This window comes from Mixophyes fleayi, chromosome 4 (genome assembly GCF_038048845.1).
Source record: "Mixophyes fleayi isolate aMixFle1 chromosome 4, aMixFle1.hap1, whole genome shotgun sequence".
In the NCBI taxonomy this organism is placed as follows: domain Eukaryota; kingdom Metazoa; phylum Chordata; class Amphibia; order Anura; family Limnodynastidae; genus Mixophyes; species Mixophyes fleayi.
In genome coordinates this window covers 132,681,621-132,699,483 of record NC_134405.1, presented here as the reverse complement: position 1 = coordinate 132,699,483, position 17,863 = coordinate 132,681,621, and the positions used below count along the sequence as shown (strand labels likewise).

The window sequence follows — 17,863 nt, the reverse complement described above, 5'->3', positions numbered from 1 at the left end:
CCAGCCAATCAAAAGAGGGAGGTGTATATTTTCTGCAGCAGCCTCCATTAATAGGAAGAGCCGTTGAGAACACTGATCCATTAGAAGAGGCTTAAGAAACCCTACAAATCCAGCAATAGTGGACGTCAGAAGCAGAAAGTGTAGCAGAACGTGTCGGTCAGTGACTAAGCCAAAGAAGGAAGAGAGGATATAGGAAAGAGCCTGAGGGAGATAAGGACAACATTAATGAATTATATTGAAGTACAGAAAGGGAATAGAGATAGAGAGAAACAAAGCTGAGTAGACAGGAAAATAGCATAAAGGAGACATAGAAAGTGGTGACAAGGGAAACAGAAGACAGAAGAAGCATGACTAAGTTGATATGTAAAGGCATAGTGAAAGGGAGAGAGAATAAAACGAGAAATGTAAGGACTACCTTCCTGTAGAACGCCTAAAAAAATACAGAATAAAAGAAGGAATATTTAAATATACAAAGCACAACAGAAAGATACGTTACAAGATAATAAAATTACAGGAGTAAATTAGGTGGAGTAGTAGATTAATAAGAAGAGAAAGAGTTTTGACAACTTCTTAAAGGGAAATAATTAAAAGGCAAGTTAATAACCAGGGACAGACCAGAAGGAAATGGCTATCAGAGCATTACAGAGAGGGAAAGCACCAAAGAGGAAGTCAGTGATTGTTAGAACAAAATATGTAACAGCTGGTAAAATATAGGAAAGAGAAAGGAGATTAGAATAGGGAAGCAGCAACAGCAATGCCCACTGTCACCAGAACTATGAGCAGGACTTTGCCTATTACCAAGCTAGCATCTAAAAAGAGGAAACAAGGATACTCCACTACAGCTTTCCAAAGGTAATTCCAGCTGGACCAGAAGAAAAAGGGCCCACTGATTCATCACATAAACTCTGATCAGGCACAGATAACTGGTACCGCTAAGTGTCACCTAATAATTTCCAAAAAACAAAAGAAACTACGAATTAACACATATATAGAAATAGAGATAATGTTGAATAATATTGATTGTAACAATGATAAAGGTAATGGTGAGAACCAAGGAAAAGTAATTTACAGCATTGTTAACAGTGATAGTTTAAGGATTCCTTATATAGAGATAGCACAGTTGAGTGTTCATAGTTTAACAGGTTATTCAGAAATGTTATATTTTATTTAATCCCTGTGACTATCCCAACATTTATCCTTCCCCTAGTCTTCTTCCTTCCTCCTCACAAAAAAGCCATTTATCATAAAGTGTACTGTTATTTTGGAGTCTTGTCCAGTGTTGGGGTTGGTGACACTGTATCTAAAGACACAAGCGGAAGCAGTTGACAACCACCTGACAAAGCACCACAATTGAAATGGTTATGCAGCAGAGATTAATCCCCTCAGTCTCAATGAATTATGGTCTCAAGATGTTTTGTTCCACACACACACACACATGTACACTGAGGACCCAGGGTTTCCTGCAACATCATGCAATCACTGGGCAGCTTTCAAGTTTTTTTGTTTCCTAAATCATATTTTGACATCCATTCTGTAACTGAATCAGCTTAATGGGGCATAACTTTAATGGAATAGTCAAAAATATTAAATATGTGTAGAATAAACTATTAATATGGTCCTATTTGTATTATAGGTGCACAATGCTATTCTTGTACTTTTTATAGGGGTATAGTCCTAGATAAAATGAAAGATTTTATATCATAACAAACATTAGGGATAAGATTTAAACCACACACTATATTGCTCCAAGGTGGTCTGCCTTCCCTCAATTTGATTTTAATTAATTGATTCAGTCTTGATGCTACATAATTAGCCTGACTGATTGACACTGAAACCCCACTATAGGTTGCTTTGAGAACATTACATTCAATAATTCTAGGATGTGTCATTCCTAATGATCATTATTATTTGACACTGCATATGCTTTAAGAGATCTGCTTTGATGCAGAAAGTGAGTGTGTTGAAAACGTATATATAACATGAAGTAAAAAAAATTACAGTTTCTGATTAAACTGATAATAACCTAAATTATTTCTTAATTTGTGTTGTCTGCTTTTATGTCCTATCTTTTATAAAGGCTTTTATTTGGGAGACAGTGAGTTGTTTACACAGAGTAGACAGGCATGCGGGAGGTCACTGCTGCCCACCCCCAGACCTTTTCTGTGTCATCTACAACAAATGTCTGATAGGAAAGTAAATTACTTTTACCAATGGCAGGGAAGGAGTTTGGCACAAGGTGAAGTTTTGTAAACCTGTAAAATGACCTCTAGGCTCTCCTCCTGCATTACAGTAATACATGATCCCTGGTTTACATTGTTAACCATAGTTAAAGCTCATATGGTTTTAGGAAGATGCTAGGCTTTTGATCTAATTCTTCAAGTTATAAAAGAAAAATGTCAAAACTGATGTTTCCTGTTAAAACAAAGATATTATCAAACAAAATGTTGCTAAAAGATCATATTTAATGTAACTACTATTTTATTAATACATATAATTATTTAAATATTTGTATACTATATTTTATGTTTTTCAGCACTTTTTGTATGCTTTGGTGATTACTATTTTCTAGATTTTTTTTTTACTCATTTCTTTATTGCCCTTTGTGACATATGTAACAGTAACACTTAAATCATTTATAATTAAAGGAAAATGAACATCAGTTATTGTAATGTTTGGGCCAATTGATTGTACTTTAATGTGCCTTAGTAACACCATGTAATCTTGTAAGTATATAATGTACATCACTTGCTATTATTTTCCCTCCTTTTCAGGAATATGTGCTTACTTCCTCCTTCACGTACTATTTGTCTGCAAACTCATTAGCATACTGACAAACCACAGAGCCGTCTATTGAATCAAGACATGGCAGCACTCAGGGATTGATTAAGGGTTTAGGGCAGTGATGGCTAACCTGTGACACTCCAGGTGTTGTGAAACTACAATCCCCAGCATGCATTGCCAGTAGATAACAAGCTGATGGCTGGCAGAGCATGCTGGGACTTGTAGTTTCACAAGACTTGGAGTGTCACAGGTTACCCATCACTGGTTTAGGCCATCCTAGCCGGTAGGTAAAACAGGCTTGTCTTTAATTTAAAATACAGCTTCCTTCAACCCCCACCAATGTTAATGTTCCCATGTTTTCAAAACTCATCTTCACTTGGCTTTTCAAAAGGGTCATGGCAATTTTTGTCATTCATTTTATTTTCATTAAAATCAGACCTGTATAGCAGAACGGAGGCATGAATGAGTGCTACTGAGGGTGGAGATGTGAATGGGCTGTCACTCCCAAACCTGCTGCCATCCTTGTCTCTTCTACTCGCTTTTCCCCATGCTCCCAGCCAATAATGACTCATTGTCTTCAGCCTTTACCATGGGAATATGTCAATATTAAAACTTTAATACATTTTTCTCTCATGTTTTCTTTTTACTTTTGAGAACAACTAGGCTCTCATATTTTATAATAAATTTTAGTTTATATCTCTTCCAATCAAATTTTGTCCCTCTTTCCAAAAAACATTGCGCACTGGGCTGCAGCCTAATCAGCCTATTGGAAAATCAGGCTCTGTCAGTGCTGTAAGTTGTCTGATCACTCAGCACCTTTTTCTCTCATGCATCAATGGAAATCCATCCACTAAACACAAACATGATCTCTTCTACTAAAACCTAATTTTCATGTGTAGTAAGAGAGAGCTTGCTGGTGATAGGTGGAGGGGTGCAGGAGGTCGTCGATTAGTATTGCATGCAGATCTGTGAACAAGCAGTGCTGAATCAGCGCATGTCTGACAGCTCTGACAACTACCCACTGGTAGATGCTTGCAATTTACAATATTTTCTTATGCAGATATTGTTGAACTGTTGGTTAGGCTAACTCCACTTTCCTAAAACTATAGTTACATATGCCTTTTTTTGCAAATACTAGTCCTTAACTGCCTCCTTTCATTAGCAACATAAACTCTCTGTGAGAATGTAATGCAGGGATGGGCAACCTGATACACTTCATGGGCCGCATGGTGCGGCTATCTAACCTTCAAGAGAGTCGCACATTACTCTTACTCTCACTACTAAGTTAAAGCAATACATGTAATCAAAAAGACGCTTACCTGCAATAACATATCAGCAGGCATGAATAACAAGTGTTACAAGCTATAACATTCAAATCTGACAATAAAGCAGGAAGAAGCTGGGGGCCACAGGTAAATACCTAGAGGGACACCTGTTTCCCACCACTGATGCTTGGGCTTCTGTTCACTGTTTACATTGGTTATCATAAAAAAAAAAATGCTGAAAAAAATTGATGAACTACTGTCAAATTTGGTGTGAACTGTTCCCCAGCCACATAATTTACTCAAATCAATTAATTACATTTAGCTTTTGGTGGTGAGACTTTGAAATTCAACTGATTATAGGTAATTGACACGGCTGCATGATTTAAATATACTAAAACCCTATAAACAATAAACATAAACGAAAACATGAGGTTTCCTTTCATGGAACAGATGAATGTTCCTTTCAACAAATGAATGTGTCATTTACTCAATGATCATCAATTAACAGAATATATTGATTAAGCTTAAAGAAATGCTACTAATACGTCACGTATTAGTGTTAGGAGATGAGTTCTTATCTAGTGGATAGTGCATGACCAGCTGGTGTGTGTGGTGTTCACAAACATTGAAACAACCTTATTAATACATATAAATCAGGTGACCAATGGGAATTTGAGTGAATGTACTTGTAGTTCTGTTTACTCAGTAATTAATTAATTTGAAGCAGGCTTGTGTGTCATATGAGGCATCATTCATCGTATTACTTCACTGGAAAATGCATCAAGCCAAACTTTCAGATTTTAAGGCTAAATTATACAATGAGGATAAAAGAATATATTCACCATCTTTGTCATTTTTCACACTTTACTTTCATACATCATGGGATCAACTTTGTTTTGGATTTCTTATCACTGATCAACACCCACTCCCACTGATGAAATAAAAAACTAATGTAAAGTGAAAAAAAAAATGACTTACTACAAATTAAAAAACAGATAATAATTGATTGCATAAGTAATCACCTTTTGATAATATACACTTAAATAAACTTTAATGCAAATTGTTGTCTTCATAGGTCACATAATCAAATGACTTATGTGCACGTTTCAATTTATTTAAAAATAAATACACCTGTCTGTGAGATGTCCCACCTGTTATGTACGTCTAGTCGCTATCCAGTGATCATTGTCCATTTCAAATTGTGTGGTTCCAAATCACAATGTGATTTAATAGCAAAAAGCAGCAGAGTAACAATTCAATAATATAAGTACAGCTGATTACATACGCAGGCGCCCTGGATCCAGCATACAGACATTCAGTCCTGAAGTCTGTGGTTGAGGAGAGTGTCTGCTGGCCCCAGAGCCCCTGCTTATATACAGTTAGTGATACAGTGAAAACAATAGGGATAATTTGGCATGTATCCATAGGTTCAGGCTTCGGGACAGTCCAGTGAAATGCAGGTTATTGGCCAGTTCAAACAATGCCCTCCAGGGGTGGGGGTCAGCTCTCCAACAGCTGCATACTAATCTTCCTGCCGAAAGCTGGTTCAAACTGGTCTATTTGCATTACACACACAATACCATTCTGAGCATACGCAAGGTGCAATCTCTTAGGCGATTGAACCGGACGTCTGAAGATAAATAGGGGATTAGAATGATACTAGACATGACATGTCTCCTGTATCCTGAACCTTAGAGCTCACTAAAGTGTATATAACATTATAATATTTAACTATAAACTCTGCTACATTTCATTATAAATAACTATGTGTATAACTATTTTTAATATGAACTAATTAACGTGTATGTGTTCGTAAAAATGTGTATAAGTGTTCGCACATGTTGTGGTTAATCATGCTCCTCCATGCTGTAGCGTGCTATTCGCATAATTTCAAAGACAATCAGATTGATAGATATTAATTTGAAATGACCATATCCAATTATTTGACTGTGACACACTTTTGGTTGGTGCACTTTAAAACACGAGACTCATCATCATGAGGATCAATGAACATTCAGAGCAAATCCGAGAAATATTTATTAGAAAGCTCCAATCCAGTGAAGAATATAAGACAATTTAAAAGACTTTTAATATCCCCAACAGCACTCTTAACTCCATTATAAGGAAATGGAGAGAAAATTGCAGTTGTGAATTCTAAAACAGGTTGTGCTCCAAAACTGAGCAACCATATGAAAATCAGAGAATCGTAACTGAACAACAACAGTCCAGGAACCTCACAAATCTGCACTTTATGATAGGGTGGCAAAAAGAAAACCATTGTTGAAGAAAATATGTGTGAAATTCACCTTGAGTTTGCCTGAACGCATGTGTTAGAACTGCAAAGCAAGTGGAGGAAGATTCTATGATCTGATGAGACCAAGGTTGAACCAATTTTTTTGGCTAAATGTTTGGCGCAAGCTTAACACTGCACATCATCCCAAAATAACTATTTCCACCTTGAAACTTGGAGATAGGCTGGACCAATCTCATCATCATCATCATTTATTTACATAGCGCCACTAATTCTGCAGTGCTGTACAGAGAACTCACTCACATCAGTCCCTGCCCCATTGGAGCTTACAGTCTAAATTCCCTAACACACACAGACAGACACACAGACTAGGGTCAATTTGTTAGCAGCCAATTAACCTACCAGTATGTTTTTTGGAGTGTGGGAGGAAACCGGTGTGCCCGGAGGAAACCCACGCAATCACGGCGAGAACACTACAAATTTCTCACAGATAAGGCCATGGTCGGGAATTGAACTCATGACCTCTGTGTTGTAAGGCAGAAGTGCTAACCACTTAGCCACTTATCGTTACCTGGCTAGCCAGATCACGCATGCACAGCGAAACTGAAAGCCCAAGTCCAAGGGGTATATTTACTAAAATGTGAGTTTGAAAAAGTGAAGATCTTGCCTATAACATCCAATCAGATTCTAGCTTTCATTTATTTAGTACATTCTACAAAATGATAGCTAGAATCTGATTGGTTGCTATAGGCAACATCTCCACTTTTTCAAACCTGCAGCTCAGTAAATATATCAAGTTTTTGTTAAAAAAATCATATAATAAAATATGTAAAGATAAATAAAAAAACAATATTGTAAAAAAATATTGACCACTGAAAAAATTTATTATTCATCTAGTGAACAATTTTTTAATTTTCCTGAGATGCGATAACAGAACAAGTAGAATGGCAGTAAAAATACCACCTCAATGCTTATTAAATAGGCTTCCGTATGAGGTAGCTTATTTCTGGCAAAACTTATCACCGGCAGGGGCTACGGCCAGTGAAAGAAGTGAACCTCTTTTTGCCGTCCCTATGATAAATACTGTATTTCACTTAATATTACTGAGTGGTAAGAATTCCTACACAAATCCATTTTGATCCCATAATGTAAGAAAACTAAATGTCGAAACTGGGACATATACTTTTCATATTGCAATTAAATATCATGAGATTAATGTCTTACAAAAGCACAATGTAAACAATGTTTTAAAAAAATGGTCACTGTGCACTATATTACTTTTACGGCCAAGTGAATGATCCGCTTAGCGGTGCAGGGGTCCTCCTGACCAGTCACCGATGTACTCTGTGGCGCTGCAACATCACAGATTTTATAGGTGCACAGGAAAATCCGTTACAACAGATGACCATAACGGAATATTGCTGCACTCTGGTTGTAAGCACACAAGCTTTATTCCTTTATTCCTTCATACCATATCTTGCACCAAAGCAGGTTAAGGCTAGTGCTACACAGGCAATTTTCTATCTCTGCAATTAAATTTCATGAGATTAAAGTTTTACGAAAACACAATGCAAATTGTATACAATTTTATTTTATTAATCAGCCAAGCCGAACTGGGGCCTCTTGTGTTCTCTATTTTAATGTAATGTATAATTAATGGTCAGAATTAACTAACTTCTCCTGAATGAGTGATTAGTCGCTCATCCCATTAAATAGAGATTAATCGTCTGAAGTTCATCCAAGGTGATTTTGTGTGAGTGAAAGAGATCATTGCTCGACAAGATGAATGCCTAACACAAGCATTATGTTATGAGATGTTATGAGCCTAACCCTTAAGATCCAGCATCCAGTTCTAAAGTAAAAAAGTTTTGGGCTTAACTATTAGAACTGCTTACTTATGCCAAAACATAAGATAAATCAGTCTACTACTACATTAAGCTGCAGAAGCAACAAAAAAGGTAATAGTAATGTTCAAAGTATAGCTCAATTATTCCTGCACATTTGAGTGAAGAGAAATATTTCATTAGGTTGCATTACTAAGCAAACTTCTGAGATCAATGAGGAAAAAAGGATTACTTCATGAGTTTGAACAAGTAATGATTAAAATTTGGACAGTTTCTGCTGATGGAAGCATGTCCTATGGTTTTAAAAAAAGGACCAATTAAAAGGAGTATTATTATGCTAGGTTTGTAAAGTGAATCTGGTCATTTCTATTAAAATATTCCTGTATAAACTGCTTGTAAAACAGTTTTCATACAAACATCTGAGAAAATTTATGTTAGCTTTTTAATAATCTTTCTGAGTAAGCAAAAAGAGATAACAATGAAAAAAAAAATCAAGCAAATTTGGGTGTCTAATAGTACTTGTGGAACCACAAAACCAGCCACCCAGGATGTCAGAATATAGCTAGTTGTAGATATATGAATCTTTATAATTTTTTATTGTTGTCTTATATGTTTGAGTTCTAAATAAGAAATCTAGGGAAAATGCTCTAAAGAGAGGACTGTGAAATGATTTCAGTAAGCAAGTTAACATAGTACTGTGGGGAAATAAAGAGCAATTTAAAACTACAAAGATGGCATGTTTCTTCATGTACGCAAGTGCGCCTACTAGTCCTCAAGTTGCATTTCAAGGTATGAACACATTGTGGCATTTGGAATCACTCTAGTAAAATAATTTTGCTCCTAGTGTGTTGGTGCATTTTCCCAAAAATGCACTCGATTGAAACACTAAAACGATCATATCAAAGTCCAATCTACTACCACTTTCAGTTTTTCTCCTAAAATAACTGAATCAGTAAAGAGACACCAGGGCAGTATTTATTACATGTACACTTTTCCCACTTGAAGTTTTTTTTTTACTTAGGCCAGTTTGTCTAGAATTACACTTCTACAATTTCTCGAAGTAATACAACTGGAAGGTGCAAACTGCATCCCACTAGAAGTATAGAGATGACAGCAGATCTGTGTAGTGGGTTTGCATTTTTGGGGATCCTCAATGACCTTTAGTGTCCATGAATATTTTAGGTCATCTTGCACCACACACGTTAACAGTCTAGTAGTACACATATGTTCACTAATGGCATTTGTGAGTGGACATGACTTCTGGTCTTATTCCTATCACAAAGCATTTAATCTGTCGGAGAATCCTGAGCTGTGACAGCTGTGTGTAGCTTTCCTAGCTTGTCCTCCAGCACATGCTCTGTAAAGATGCCTTTATGATATCTATAACTCCCACCCTCCCATTACACAGACTTATCAGGGAGAGAGAAAAAAACATGAAATATTTTTCCTCACAAAAATGAAAGTCATTGGAATACTGTTCAAATATGGCAGTGCAAAAGCACAGTAAAGAGAGGGAAAACCCTTTATTGTTTACAAGTGACAAGTATCAATAATATAAATAATCCTATTAACTGAGTTCTGTGCAGTTCAAATCATGGGAACACTGACCAGCTGGCATGAATGCAATTAGTATTGACCCACATGATAAACCGGTGGTAGTCAGCATATCGATGCTGACTACCCCGACAACACTTACCATGACATGATTATTCTGCTGCTGTTAATGGTGTAATGTAATTATGCGCCTATTTATAATGTAGAAGGCATCGTAAACTACATTGTACATAGGCGTATACTTACATTACCCCATTAAGAACAGCGATAATCCCGTCGCCATGGTGAATGACGTCATGAAGGGGAGCCGACTTATTACTTGTTCGTGATTGGTTCAAGTTGCTTTCAACAGTAGTCGTCATCGGTGATCGTCGTTAAGTAGCCCTTCGGAATCATCATGTCGTGGTAAGTGTTGTCGGGGTATTCGGCATCGATATGCCGTACCCTACCCTGATAAACAACATTTTTGCTTTGCAGGACAAGATTATTTAAAAGAAATAAAAAGGGAGAAGGCACATTAAGGGCATTCATCATCATCATCATTTATTTATATAGCGCCAACATATTCCGTAGCGCTTTACAATTGGGGACAAACGTAATAAACTAATAAACAAACTGGGTAAAACAGACAAAGAGGAGAGAAGGCCCTGCTTGCAAGCTTACAATCTATGGGACAATGGGAGATTGACACATGAGGTTAAGTATACATTTTGCATCTTGGCCCAGCCAGACTGCAAAGGTAAGGTGACTCATAAGCTAAATGATCCTGTCACACAACAATGTTGGTCCGGGGGTAGTTGTCTTGTGTGAAATTGTGTAACAGACTAAAGGTAGTGAGGTTAAGATGGTGGTTGAGGAATATTATAAGCTTGTCTGAATAGGTAGGTTTTCAGAGAACGCTTGAAAGTTTGTAGAACAGAGGAGAGTCTTATTGTGCGAGGGAGAGAGTTCCATAGAGTGGGTGCAGCCCAAAAAAAGTCCTGTAACCGGGAATGGGAGGATGTAATGAGGGTGGATGAGAGACGCAGATCTTTTGCAGAACGGAGTTGCCGAGTTGGGAGATATTTTGAGACAAGAGAGGAGATGTATGTTGGTGCAGCTTTGTTGATGGCCTTGTAGGTTAGTAAAAGTATTTTATATTGGATTCGGTAGAAGACAGGCAGCCAGTGTAGAGACATACAGAGTGATTCAACAGAGGAATAGCTATTTGCAAGGAAAATCAGTCTTGCCGAAGCATGCAAAATAGATTTTAGGGGTTTGAGTCTGTTTTTGGGAAGACCAGTAAGGAGGGAATTGCAATAGTCAATGCGGGAGATGATTAGTGCATGAATTAAGGTTTTAGCAGTGTCTTGTGTGAGATATGTGCGGATTCTGGAAATGTTCTTTAGATGTATGTAACATGATTTAGATATAGAGTCAATGTGGGGAACAAAGGATAGGCGTGAATCTAGGATTACACCTAGGCAGCGAGCTTGTGGGGTGATTCAATGCTTTCTCACAGGAAGCACAGCATTCTTGGTTCTGCAAATAGCTTGTTTATGTCCTGTGAGGTGGAGGAGATCGGGACATGGCCTGTGTTTTACAGGAAAGCAAATATATAAGAGCATTTTGACCAATGCAATAAAAACAGACACAAAACAGAGACACACATAACACAGACAGCCCCCATCAACTTTTTTGAATGGAGTATAACAGTGAATTGGAAAAGGTAGGAGAGTAGAAACTAATGGTTGCATCATTTGTATTGTTCCATCACACTATACAGTTCCAGTATGTGCTGAAAAAAATCATTAGTGTATATGGCATTTATGTTATCAAATAAGGGAAAGAGATATAAGATGTACCTGAAAAGTTGATCTACTAGCATAGTTGGCAACATTTTTTAAATATTTAGGGGACAATAATAATTATTTGGAGATACAGTAGGGAACAAACACTTGTCCCCTACTGTACCTCCAAAATATTCTAATCTAATTATAAATCACCTTAATTATAATATACATCAAATGTCAATTTAACTGAATATACATTAGGCCCCACAGTGTATTAAATATGACTGTTATTTCAGTAAATGACACATGAAGTGTTGATCATCAATATAGACACAGAACAACCCATGTCTAAAATGGCACATGCTGTTTTTTAGCTGCCAATACACTGTACATTTTTAATAGTTGTTAATGCTGTCAGGACCTGACTAAGGGTTCATACGGCCTTAGACTAATACACTCCTATGCCCTTCGCCTACCACTCCAGGCAAATACACAAACTCATCCTTAATTTAAAATCCATCTTTCTTCACTCCCCACCAATGTTTATGTTCCCGTGTTTTTGAAACTCAGCTCCATTTGGCTTCTTTTTTCTTTTTTTTTAAGTTTTATTTTTGCAAAGTCACATAAACAAGAGATTATAGCTGACGGTGTGAATACACAAATTGAAGACAACAAAAAAATCACACAGGGTCTATGACCAACGCAGAGCATGAAATTCAACACGTCAACCGAATTTTTAAATATAAGGAAAAAGAGTGACCCAAAGTTTTAGTATAGAGAAAAGAGAAGAGGAGGAAGGAGGGAAGAGAGAAAAAAGGAATAGGAAGAGGAAAAAAAAAGGGGAAAGAGAATTGACTAAATCCAGTGTAAGAGATGGGAAAGGCTCTGGAAGGAAGAAAAGTAATAATACTGAGTTATGTGAAGGGTGGGCACGTCTGAAAAAAGGATAGCCACAGATCCCAGACCTTGGTGAAGGCTCTCGAGGAGTTGCGGATAATACTGGTCATAAATTTCATCTGCTGGGTCTGCCAAACTCTATTAATTATGGACAGCAAGGAAAGAGGGGATTGCAACCGCCAGTCTGCTGCTATTTGGCAAGTAGCTGCCGAGAGAATGTGCCTAATTAATTTATTCTGATGGTGGGATGCCGAGGGAAGTCCGATGGCAAGAAGAAAGAATTTAGGCTCCAAGGGAATGTCCACCTGAAGAATTGAGTGAAACAAGCTCTTAATCTCCATCCAGAAACTTGACAGCATTGGACACATCCACCATATATGAAGGAATGTGCCCTCATGGGAGCATCCTCGCCAACACCAATCAGACAAGTCAGGGAGGATTCTACGGAGACGTGAGGGCACATAGTACCAACTGTATAGCACCTTATAGGTGTTCTCTTTAATTCTAACACAGATAGAACTGGAGGCTGCATTCTCGTATATCTCAGACAAATCCTCACCTAATAACTCTTCACCAAGGTCCCGCTCCCAGGCTAATTCATGAAGGCCTCTAAGATTCGAGGTGGAAGAAGCAAGCTCGAAATAAAGAGTGGAAATTAGACCTTTTGTTGAAGATTGGCGTAAGCAGAGGGCTTCAAAGGTAGAGAGAGGGCGAGATGAGAGGCGGTTTTTGACAACACCATGAAAATGACGTAGTTGCAGAAACTGGTAAAAAGTGTTAGATGTCTGAAAATTGAGGGAAAGTCGCGGAGGAGGTTAGGTGATTGAGATATTGGACTCCTCGCGAGTGCCGCAGCTGAAATGAACTAGGATGAAGTCCTGGGAGAAAATCCGGGGAATTAAATAACCGTATTACCGTTGAGGGATATGGCGACAGGCCAAATTTTTGAGCTGATGAGTCCCAAATGGATAATGAATGCGATATAATTGGGTGGAGTAAAGAGCGTTTGGGGCGGTGTGACCTTGGGAGCCATAGGAGAGATAGTGAGAGCAACTGAGTTGAGCGGAGAGATAGGATCTGCGGAAATCAGAAATACCCAGGCCCTCTCTGAAGAACCTTGAGTCGAACTCGGGGCCGTCTGCCCGACCAAACAAAGCTAGTAACGTTAAGTTGGAGGAATTTGAAAACATAGGGTGGGATACGAATAGGAAGAGTCTGGAAATAAAATTTATATCCTCCCCAGATTGCTTTATTAACAGCATTAATGCGGCCAATCCAAGAGATGTAAAGTTGACCAACCTACAAGGTCTTACTTTATTTGGTCGAGAAGGTGGGAAAAATAAGCTTGAAAAAGGTGCCGGTAATGTCTAGTGATAAAGACGCCCAAATATTAAATTTTTTGAAGACCCCACTGGAATGAAAAGGGATGCTCCAGAAGTATCTTGTCTGCGTCAGAAACATTAAACTCTAATACCTCTGTCTTGACTGGGTTGATCTTATAGCCCGAGAAATAGCCATAGAGGTCTAACTCAGCCAGGAGATGATGCACCGAAACATTGGGATCATCTGCATAAAGCGCAATCTTATGAGTAGCGGGGCCCACCTGTATACCCGTTAAGGGGACTTTACTATGAATCAAAATAGCAACGCCCCATTTCTTGCAATCCGCTGAGGCATAGAAGGTCTGGGAAAACTGCTTACCCGTAAGTTGTGAATGGACTCCAGTAAGATGAGTTTCTTGTAGAAATACGTTGTCTGCTTTTTCTCTCCTACAAGCATCCAAGAGAATCGTGCGTTTATGTGGGGAGTTGACACCGTCCACATTGACAGAGAAAAACTTCAGAGCCATGGCAGCAGCGGGGAGCCGATCTCCAATGATAGCATTAGGCACTTACAAGGGGAACATAACCAGTTGGTTTGTCCATGAGACAGATGCGTTAAGAACAGGTAAAAGAGTGGACCATAGTCACTAGAGAAAGAAGAGGGAAAGAAAAAAAATAGAAGCCCAATTGGGCGAGAACCCTGAATGAAAGGAATCCTGAGAGGATTCAAAAACATTATCAAAAACCAAAACATAGCAAAGTTAACAATATCTGAGGGTACGTGGGGGGTGGTCCTAGGTCTTGTACAGCATAAGAAGCCACCAAAACCCGAGGAGACGCACAGAAAAAACTTATTGCATAAAAAAATCCTTTCTAGCTGTAGAACAGTGTGCAGAGGAAATATAACATGTACATTATCCACTTAAAACATTGTAGAGAAGGGAAGGAAGGGAGGAGGGGGAGGTAAGAGGGACAAGGGAAAGGAAAGGGTAGAGGGGAGTAGGAAGAGACATCAGCTCTTCAAGCTAACAGGTCAAAGAGCAATGTAGTGCAAACAAGAACATCAACATAGAACATCAAATAGTACCATTGGTTAGGAGAAGACAGAAAATCACAAAGGATTGAAAACCAAACCAAACTGATGAACATTTTCCTGATAAATACCAAACTGAGTTATATACTTGAAGCTTTGAAGAAACTAAAGCGACCTAAAATTAGCAGGCAGGGTAATGAGTTCCACCTGGCGTTGAGAGACCACCTGAAAAGAAGGCAATTTAAAGAGAAAAACTTGCACTAACAATGTCAAATCAGGGTAGATCTGTGTCCCAAAGTCTAGAGTTGTCTAGAGGACCGGGACCACTCGGGCTGAGAGAGCAGCGGGTGTTGGGCCTGAGGAGGTGGAGAATGAGGAGCCAACGCCACGGGAAGGATGCCCAGCTTGCCCAGGAGATTCTGACCTTGAACCAGCATTTTAACAAAGAGAGAGCAATTGGCAGCAAAGACTTGGAGCTGGAATGGAAAACACCAGCGGTATCGAATATTGTGCTGGTGGAGAATCTTGGTGACTGGCTGAAGGTCCCTCCGTTTTTGTATTGTAGAAGTAGTGAGGTCCTGAAATAATTGAATGTCCATGTCCGGACAAGAGACCACGGATTAGTCTCTGGTAGCAAAGAGGATGCAGTCTCTGGTTCAAAAGTAGTGCAAACGGACGATGATGTCCTGAGGAGGTTGTCTACTGGTAGGCTTAGCTCTCAGGGCACGATGAGCCCGGTCCATAAGACAGTCAGCTTCAGAGATATCCGGAAGGAGGTGAAGGAAGAAGGGCTTCAGGAAAGCTTGGATATCCGCAGTGTCAACTTCTTCAGACACATTTCTGATGTGGATATTAGTACAGTGGGATCTATTTTCAGAATCATCCTGTCTTGCCTTAAAAAGACGGGAGAGTTCCTTATCAATAACAGAGTTGGAACGGCAGATATAGTTTTTGATTCCAGGGCATCCATCCTGTTGCCCAACGTGTTCAACTCAGTTTTGAACTCACTGACCACTTTTGTCAGCTCCTGATAGAAAGTCGTCTTCACCCCCTCCTGGAGGCTAGTCATAACCGCTTGAATCTGAGGATCAAGCTCAACATCAGAAGACAAAAAGCCCGATGGCCCCTGGCGATCAGCTTGGCGGGAGGAGGGTTTAGATTTTGATCCAAAGAAATTTGCAGATATTCCTGATGTCACTTTTGTTTGGTAGACATGATTAGGACTAACTAATAGGCGGGTAGGATAATGTGAGGAAATGAAGGGTAAGGAAGTAGATCGCACACTGATCTCAGCTTTGGTGAAATAGGTCTTACCCAGGATCAGGCAGCCTAGTAAAACTCACATGGTGATCGAAAACTTTGTAGTGGACGGCTGTGTCAAGTCACTTGGAGAGAAGGTCTCTGGCAATAAATGACCGCTCCCCAGTGGTAGAAGTGGGGAACGATTTGCAAGTATAGTATTGGACACTTGCAATCCAACTTCAGCACTGTGCTCCAAACTCCTAGGTAATAAAGAGGAAGGGAAGTACAGGGACTCTTTGGTCCAGATAATTCCTCAGCCTAGGGGCTAGAGTTGTTAAATTGACGGCCCAGCCGGGGTAGAGGTTCAAAGACCTACCTCCTCTCTTCTGTGGGCTGATGAGAAGTGCTGCGATTGCGCCGACTTGAAGTGAGCCTCCGAAAACCTGAAGTTCGGAGTGCGGGCCGCCGGCAGCACGCCAGGCCGAGGTCTCTGCAGGTCACACACCGTGCCTCCGCAGTCTGGATGGTAGCCTGCTCCTGGGTCAGGTGACACTCCTGGGCCTCCTCTGATCAGGGTCCTTTGTAAACACATGTCAGCAAGTCAACTGGCTCTCAGTGAGGGGGTGCACCTCAGGGTCCGTGAGTAAGGTAGGCTACGCTCACCACCGAGATAATAGGGTGGTCTGTCTTGAGTGTAAGGGGCCTCCGGGATGCACTCCATATACCTGACTCCTTCATCCACTGCTGTTGGCAGTTTATAGCCACAATGGGGACAGTTATCGTCCAAAAAGGCAATATATGCTGCGGAGCTCTGCAGGCAGATGTCTCACTGAGATTGCGCCCAAGCCACGCCCCTCCATTTGGCTTCTTAAAAGAGTCACGGCAATCTTTGTCATTCATTTCATTTTCATTAAAATCAGAGCTGTATAGCGGAACGGAAGCAAGATTTTATGAAGGTGGAGGGGGCTCTCACACCCGCTTCTGTCGCTAACCTTGTCTCTCCTTCTTCCTTATCCTCAAGCACCCACCCAATGATGACTCATTGTATTCAGCCTTTACGATGGGAATGTAAAGATTAAAACTTTACTACAAATGTTTTCATGTTTACTTTTTATTTTAGAGAACAACTATTCTCTCATATTTTAAAATTAATTTTAATTTATACTTCTCCTTGTCACAATTTTGCACCCCTAAACATTTTGTGCCCACCAAAATCCTCATGCCCTAGGCTGCAGCCTAGTCGGGGTACTGGATTATCAGGCCCTAGATGCTGTACTGTCAAGAAATCCGAGGGTATTTAGTGGATTCCTTGTATCTGCCAGATTAATATTGCTCATTCAGGGGTGCGGAATCTAACGGGTAGGTGGTTTTCATCAGGGACCCCCGCAAGAAGCTATGGTCTTAGCTGCCCCTACCTCGCAGGTCGCGGTCCCCTGGATAAGTATTGGGCAGAGTGGTAGGTGGAGCCAGACGCGGTGGCGAGATGATGGCAGCTTCCAGGAGTCTTGAGGCCGTGATAGCTCACTATGAGCAGAGGAGGTGCAGAGCAATATCTGATAGAGCAATAATCACCCCGAGTAACAGTAGGGGAGTTGCTCGATAGATAACTCAGAGCAGCGGCTGGAGAGACACTGGAATATCAGCAGTTCAATAGGAGCAATGGAGATGTAGAACTATAGCTGAGCCGGTGACGGTAACTCAGAGCAACAACAGGAGAGTCACTGGAACAGCGGTAGTTCAATAAGAGCAATGGAGATGTAGAACTATAGCTGACCCGATAATGGGAACTCAGAGCAACGGCAGGAGAGTCACTGGAACAGCAGCATTTCAATAGGAGCAATGGAGATGTAGAACTATAGCTGACCTGATGATGGTAACTCAGAGCCACGGCAGGTGAGTCAC

The 17,863-nt window shown here is 39.8% G+C and overlaps 1 protein-coding gene across 1 annotated transcript in view; it reads right to left on the bottom strand.

Annotated features, from left to right (window-relative positions):
* The window catches only part of HCN4 (hyperpolarization activated cyclic nucleotide gated potassium channel 4), a 146,659-nt gene that overhangs the window by 110,056 nt on the left and 18,740 nt on the right, over positions 1-17,863 (bottom strand). The window lies entirely within an intron of this gene.